This window comes from Betta splendens, chromosome 4 (genome assembly GCF_900634795.4).
Source record: "Betta splendens chromosome 4, fBetSpl5.4, whole genome shotgun sequence".
Classification (NCBI taxonomy): domain Eukaryota; kingdom Metazoa; phylum Chordata; class Actinopteri; order Anabantiformes; family Osphronemidae; genus Betta; species Betta splendens.
The window spans coordinates 10,877,893-10,886,410 of NC_040884.2; positions in this window are offsets into that span (position 1 = coordinate 10,877,893).

Consider the following 8,518-nt stretch of genomic DNA (forward strand, 5'->3'; position numbering starts at 1 on the left):
TGCCTTGTTAACGCCCCCTAAACCTTCTTTTAAGAAATTAGTTGCCCACAGGTAGACTGTAAACACGGGGTGTATATAAACCTCATCAGTGTCTAAAATCCCAAGTAGTTTAGTGAATTAACCTTGAGTTTCAGCACTAAAATAAAGTTGTTTCAATTACATAAAATTAATGCTGGTAAACTGTAACACAATCATTGATTTAGTATTGAAGAAACAACTAAACCTGTTTTATGTGAAGCAGGAGTCTATGTATAAAATCATAGCAGTTTTGAATAAAATGCCCTTTAGTCAAACATTAATAATCCACATGGATATTTTATTTGTGCTAATTATATTATTTACCAGTGTACTCATAATGATTAGTGTTAAATTCACTGGCCATTTTTTCAACCAGCCGTGTTTTCTTGCTTGTAGTATCCTTGTCCTGTCTTTTCGGTGGACCTTGATTTGCAATTCTGGAATAACTATTTTTTGAACATGGAGCTAATCAACTGGTCACTCAGCGCATTGGATAAAGTTTTCTCACAAAGAAAAGAAACTCCGGGGAACCACTCTGCCCCTCGTGGACTTTTGCCTCTGGCTAGGTGCGAGATGCTTAGAATTCCTGGTGCCCCGTGTGTCTGGAGCCTGGAGAGGATGGCCTGGATTGATGAACTGAAATACAGGAGACAGATGGATAACATCTGCATTCTGTCCCTTCTTCCTCACCCCTCCCCTTCCCGGGACCAATCTAGCTCACCAGCTGTGCCTCTGTCTTCTTTCCCTTATTGTGTCTCTTTTCAAGGAAAACTGTTGGACTGGTTTCTAAACATCTTGGTCGGCCTCAGTCATACATCTACACTTTACTGATGCAGATGCACCCCTCCCCACCACCTTACAGTTTTATCGTCGTCTACTGTGTGTATGAGTGTGTTTTTGTATTGTATTGTTTTGTACTGCAACTTGCTTCTACTGTCAGTGGGGACGTGGCGCCACAGATGGCTGCCTGGGTGTTCTAACACCAAGGTAAGTTCCTAGTTCTGTAAAGTGCACTCTACAGGACCTGGCAATAAATCTCTTTCTGATTCTGATTCAGACAATTGACAAAGTCCAGAAGCTTCTTCGGTCTGAGGAAAGTTCCATATTATCCTCCAGTTTGGCGTCACAGTTTGGCTTCACCAAGAAGAACACAAACTGTGTAGAAGCTGCTCTAGATAGAATCAGTCGACATGACTCAACATTCAGACAACCTCACCTGGGTCATTAGAGCCAGATATATTTTTGAACTGCTTTAAAAGATAATCCTTCAGGGATACCTCACTGTAAAGACTGGAGTCAAATCAAGGCTTTGTTAACATAATGCTGTATGGGGGAATTTAGTGTCTGTCTATACAGTAGGTCCCTCTTACAGGACCAGTAGCCTAGTGGTTAAGGCACAGAAGCTCCCAACTAGAGACCCCTGGTTTGATTCTTGCCTCTTGGTTTCTTTTGTTTACCACACCACTTCAAGGGACCCAATATTCAAAGATCTTTGCATCCGATATACAATTTGTAAAAAGCCAGAGCCCTTGGTTTTATCATTGGCGTCCAACAGTAGTGACTCTGGGCTCTGTTGGCAAAGCGGGAAAACAAACGTCAGACACAGGGCAAAGCATGTCAAAGCATGTGCCTCAGCCCTGGACAGACACTGGGCCTAGTTGTACTGCAGGAAATCAGAATATGTGCTGTCCATCTCATCCAGTAATAAAGGACTTCTGAATACGTAAATGTGTTAGTAGACTTATGTCATCTGATGTTCTTTCAGCTCTGTTTTATTTCAGTCACCTTTTACAGCCAAATGTTAACGTAAACTCTAAGGTGTTGGCTCAATAATTTTTAAGTTAACCTGTTCACACATACAAGAAATCAACCTTTAGCTGTGATTAGGGATAAGAATATCGATTTTCCGGAATTGATACTTAGATACCTGCTGGTCGATACTTTACTAAGTATTGATTGATACCACTCCTAATCTTGTAAAATTCCCATTGTTATCATTAGTATTATATTGTAGCGATGCGAGGGGGTAGATAATTTGGTTGGTGGTTGATTGTTCCAGTTCGTGTTGTGTGTTATGTGGCGCTTTTATTTTGAAGCGTACATGTATATAGTTGCGTGACGTCAGGTGTGCTTCCGGAGGGGGCCAAAGAGAAAGAGGCGGGAGTTTTTTTGAGTAGTTCCAGGTTGATTGAAGACTGTTTAGAGACCTGTTGTCACTCTGTTTGGTGATTAAGAAATAAAGGAGTGCTGTTCACACTGAGGCTCGTGTCAATATTTTGCTATACCACCGTCTTACGTATTTAGGTCAAGCATCTCATGAGACAGCTAAGAACTGTGGGCATAGGAAACGTAATGTTAGGGGTTGATTGGTTACGTGAGTGGACGATCTGTTAATGGTTGACAATTATTTTATTTGTCCTCTAAATTAATTAGCGGACATTTACTAATAATAGTAATAAATTCGTATGCTCTCACATTTTACAGTATATGTTTATATACATAATTATTTGAATTTCGCATGTTAGGTAGCAGTTAGCTAGGCTAAGCTAGTTCTGTGGTGCTTATGATTGTACTGTGTTGTATTTTTACAGAATACCAGATCAACATAAAACATAGGCTGTAGCCTGACAACATCACTATTCATCAAAAAACAGAAAGGACTAATAAAAATCAACCTAAACCATTTACCAAGTGGAGTATATACTGTATTATTTATATTTATGTCTAACTGTATTCTATTGTCATTAAAGATTTGGTAGCATGAATCATAATAAATTAAATGCTTCTAACACTAACATCCTGTTGTTCTTGTAGTTCCTTTCCTCATTTGCCCTCTAAATGCCTCACACTATCTTGTTCTTTTTTATCTATCGCATGAAAGTGTGATTAAACAAGTCTTGCAAGGATGGTATGAGCTAGACAAGGGAGTGACAGACAAACCGGGGTAATTCTCTTTGTGACAAGCTCAGCATACATGGTACCTTCCAAGGTCATCCCTGTTATCCCAGCAGGGAGCTACTGTCACCTTTAATAACGTTAAAAGGGAACCGTTCTTCTTTCCACTGACAGGCTGAGCAGAGAAGGGACCAGGGAGAAAATTGCACTCTGCAAGCAGTATGAGATGCAAAGTTGGGTGCCAGGCTTGCAATGATTAATTGTTACTTTAAAGTAGTGTCTAAAAAGAAGTATGACGTCTGATCTCAGTTTACTGTCTGGTCGGGGCCAGGCTTTGTAAAATCAGACTACAATTACAACAGGAAATATCATTACACTGTCCCCAGTGTGCAGTTACCAGCCCAACTGACCTGCCTGTGTTCTGTTTCTCCATGTTGTTGCTATTGTTGCTCTTGCTCTTTTTTTTTCTTCCATATTCCGTCACTCCACTGTTGCTTACTTTTTGCTGGGTTTTCTGTATAATTCTACAGTATATAATTGTATTTTTTGTGTTTTGTAAGGTTTTAAGCCTTACTTTGTAGTGTGTAAAGTGCCTTTACATGTTTTTGTTGTGAATTATTTAAATCACACATAAGTATCTGCACTGTAACCCCACCTCCTCCTGTCTGCTAAGGCACTGGTCCACTGGATGGTTTGCACTGAGAGAGGATCTAGTCATCTCTCACTGAGTGGTCCAGACACTAACATCTCTAGGAAGACTTCGGTAGGCATAGCTTTCTTTGCCCTGTAGTGAAACATGAACGATTAACATCACTATAAAACATATTAAAAACTAAAAAACAAAAAAAAACATGACTTAAAGATGTGTGTTCTTCAACCCTTTGGGGTATATGTAAATGGTTGAGCTCTTTGGACAGCTAACACACTGTAATTTTCACCACAGCTGTCAGATTCACCGTAGATCTAAATGGTAAATAGTTTTATACTGTAGAACACAGAGAAAGAAATAATCTTCAACCCCATGCTTCGGCCTTTTCCCGCTTTCCCGAACTGAAATTAGGTGTTAGGGATACGGAATCTTTGTGGAATGTGCCAGATTACTTTCGGTTTCGTCTGTAGTGAGTTATCACTCATAGAGGAGGGGAAAAAAAATTTTTGGCCCATAGGTTGGAGCACAACTGTAGTGATAGCGGGAATTTTTGGCCCAAAACACTTTACTGGACTGTATTCTCTGGATCGTAGAATGACACCAAACACGACGTGAATGGAAAATGTACTGTATAGAGTCCAGAAATTGATCAAATGTAAATGATGGAAAATGTATTGCTTTTGGGTTTTGAGCTTTTGGTGACTGTGTTGTGACAGTTTTTGCCGCAGCAGAGTCACAGCTTTTCTGTGATAAACGACATGTCCCAGTAATAAATACAGGCTCTTTTGTTGACGCAGGCAAGCACTCTTCAGCTCAAACAAACCCAACTCTATATTGGGCTACGCTATTCAAAATTTTGTCAGAACATGAATAATTCATACCCCGAAATTAAATTGTATTCCGTATTTATACTATGTACCTTTTTTTTAACATTACACCTTTTGTTCCAAGATTTTCACTAGTAGTGCAGTTGCCGAATTAACATACTTGCTCTGACATCTCTCTGCTCTGCTCTGCTCTGCTCTGCTGATTCCACATCAGATAGTGAATGATTTAAATGGCAAGCCACCATGACTTCACATGTCTAAAAGCTTTTTCTTACTAGGTTTAAATACTTTAATGCTGTGCAAGATAAGCATCCAAATAAATGATGACAGAGTATAACTTTTCTCTCCAGCCACTAACTACATGCGGATGTCCTCTGTGAATAGCAAGAGGGGTTTCCACTGAATATACTGTGTCCTAAATCATTTACAAGAACACAAATGGTTCCATTTTGGGGGGAAAGACAGCTTGAAGAGGTGGGAAACAGGAGTGTGGAGGAACAGATTAAATATGTATAATACTTTGAAGTGTACTCATCTACAGGCCAAAATTGGAGTACCACTCAGAGGTCTGCTAGTTTCATTTAATTAATTTACATTTCATTCCTATGGACTAAAATGTAGTCTGCACCAAAAAAACGTGATACAATGATTTTTAAAAACATAATTCAAGTATAGCACAAGTTTGTTTACAAACTGGCCTAAAATATCACTTGACTGACTGTATCTTTTGTTTATCATACAATGAAAAAACAGGAACTCTCCTCAGATTTGTGATCAGTCTAACCTGGTTATAAAAGGTTTCCTAAACCTTAAAATGGTCACACAATCATAAGGAGGACTACTGCCATATGCAAATAATAAAAGACATGTGACACAACTAAAGACACTGGGAATCTGGGAGATAAACATGACTACAGTTTTCAAAGTCCAAAATATGAAAAGATCCTCTGCATGGACAGTGGCTCCAGATACACAGGACACCAGGACTTCCAATCATCCCGCACATAACCAGAGACGAAAGTCCCCGCAGAGTATAATGGTTCTCCCGGTGATTCTTGTCTTTTTGGGAAAACTTTGTCCAGTGCGCTGAGTGACATGTTGATTAGCTCCATGGTCAAAAATATTTATTCCAGAATACCAGATTAGGGTGCTCAGACAAGAACACTGCAAGCAAAAGTAGAGAGCAGGTAGGGAGCAGAGAGAAAACAAGTCCTCAAGGGAGAACACAGTATTTTCCTGCCACAGCCACACAGTCTGTTCCTGCCACAGCTTCTCTGCCTGCTCCAGCCTCGGCCTTTCAGATTGCATGAGCCTCGGCTTCTCAGCAGCCCTCAGCATCGCAGCCCGCTTCAGCCACAGGGTCACTGCTTGTTTCAGCTACAGCATCGCTGAGTTCTGCAGACTGCTTGCTTCCTGTTCCTGGTGTTCCTGTTCCTGAGTCTCTGCGTCTGTTGGTCTAAGCTACTTCCCCTATCTGTTCTGAGCTCTCAAGGCGGGCTGGTGGCCTTACCTTCCAGATGGGACCTCCAGCGTGTACAGAGGTGGTTTGCAGCTGAATTCGAAGTGGCTGGGATGAGACTCAGTTCTTTCAAGTCAGAGGACATGGTTCATGACCAGAAAAAGAAAAGGTTTGTTCTGCCTTTGTTGGAGGAGAGCTCTTGCCCCAAGTGGAAGAGTTTCTTGGGGTCTTTTTCAAGTGAGGGAGGGAAGGAGCATAAGATTGAAACACGAACCGGTGCGGTGGCTGCAGTAATGCGGTCGGTAACAGTCTGTTCCTGCCACGGCTTCACAGCCAGCCTCTCCATTGTGAAGTGGGATTTCACTGATGATGGTTTCATTCATTATTCACAGTTCAGGCTCTGTAGCGAGCAGCAATCACTACAGTTCTTTTACTTTTTGTACAGAACGTTTGTTCGTTCGTTATGTGACCGCTACTGTACCAAGTGACTGTCGTGCTGTTAAACAACGGCAGGGAAGATGTAGGACACAAGTCAATGTTATTGTGGTGTGTATTCGCTTTTCCTGGGATTTAGTTGCTTGTGGCATATTCTGTATTATAATTTGTCCACTGAAGCAAACCATGTTGTCTTCAGTATATAGTGTTTGAGAACCACAGTCATTTGTACAACGTCCACAGCGTTGTACAAATTCTGTAAATGAACAAATGACTTGATATGATTTGTTCACTTTACTGTTCGACAGTTAAAGAGAGAGTCAGCTAAAAGAATAGAACTTCCCATCTGTACCAAACCTTCCTCATTTGGTCCTCTTTAGTATTTTCCACTTCCATCCTTTCCTCTGTTTCTGCTATGAAAAAGAGGGCACACTTGGCCAGAGGGAAAATTGACGCAATCTTTGTGTTGACGGGACAGGGCTCAAAAGGCAATACGGTGAACGGCACCACACAAACGCCTTCTCTTCATCTGGGAATTGGTCACAGCCACTTAGAAGTAAGACAATTTCACATTTCAATTTTTTCCCCCTCTGGCTGTCATATAGAGTGTCAGGTTGTATTGAAAAGTTGTTTAAAAAAGGGGTATTTTTTAGCACTGCACAGACAGGCATAGCGTAACTTATGAAGTTTTATGACTGATGAATTTTGGGATACAGAGAGAGACTGTGGCGAAAGAGAATATTTAAAAATCTATGAATAACAGGATGCAACTACATACAATATAACACACAGACCAAAGATATAAAATATGAAATTCGATCAGGAAAGCACAGCAGGATAAAAAAGATGAAATATTCCAGTTTTCACACTAAGATTAAACTGTGGAGCAATGGGAAAAGCCCATTGAGCCTCAACTTGCTATTGAGCAAACTGAGGAGAAGCTACTTCACAGGCCTCTGTCCCCAGCAGGAAACTACAATGTTGCTGACTTAAGCTCAAGCTCATCCACTATCAGCTAGTTACACTCACTGTGGCGGGTGCTGACAATCAAACACTGTCTACCTGCAAGCCTTGGGGCTGCAGGGAAGGAAGGATGAAGGGGTGAGACGAGACAGAGAGAAGAAGTGAAAAGCAAGAGCAAGTCAGATGGGGTTGAGCACTCTTTACAGTCAAGGTAAAGGCTGTATTTGGGATTCAGCATTTCCATATCTGTAATGGAGACAGCAGAGAGACAGGGCACAGAAAAACAGATTCTCATGGATGCCTTTCATGTTGCCCTCCTTTGATCTCCTTGCGGCTTTTGGCAGCAAGGGTGAAGCGCAGGGGAAAAAAATGGAAAATATACAGCTAAAGAGGAAATGAAGAGCTGTTTTGACAATCTTTCTCTATAGCTTTTGTACTCCAATCTACCATGGCGCTACATAAGTCCCCATGTCCCTTATCTATTTAAAACATAGTTTTGGTACAGTTTGGTACAGGTACAAAACAGCCAACCCAAATAGTTGCCGAGCTTAGTAGTAGGACTAATAGTAATAATAATAATATAATAATAATAGCCTAATGTCCTACCCTTTGCTCTTAATATTTAGTAGAATACAATAGATTTACAATACAATTACAATTCCTCCTCCCTCTGTAAGGGTTGATCTTCGTCCGGGCAATAACATGCATAATAAAACTTTAGCTAGTAATAAGATGTGAGTGTGTGTGGATGTGTTAGCATTCCTTTTTTTAATATCCCTACAATCTTGTCTGTACATCTAATTGTGACAGTGATCAAAGTGTGCAAAATAATTTCCCTCTGGGATTAATAAACTTCTTTGAATCTTGAATAAAAATCCCTGCCGGTTTACCCACAATCCTTATCTATAATAAAAAATACTAAACTAAAAATAAGCCTATCCTTAACCCCTTAATCAGAAGCTTTGCCTATAATTTATCATCCTTTTTGCATGTATAGTAAGAATGGAAAACTAACTGGTACAGTAAGCTGAACTAAATTTAGTCCCTAGTCTTGTGTTTTTCCTTTTCATTAAGACCATCAAATATTCAGATAATAGCTCTTGAACATTCTGGCCTGCCATCACAAGCATTTCAAATAACCCTCAGATGGTATCCTGTACCACTTCTGAACCATATGCATATTTTAGGTGCTGTCATAGTTGGTAGATGTAAGGAAAGAGCACCCTGAAGAATTGCTAAGTAAATGAATTCACACATTAGGACACAATGCCT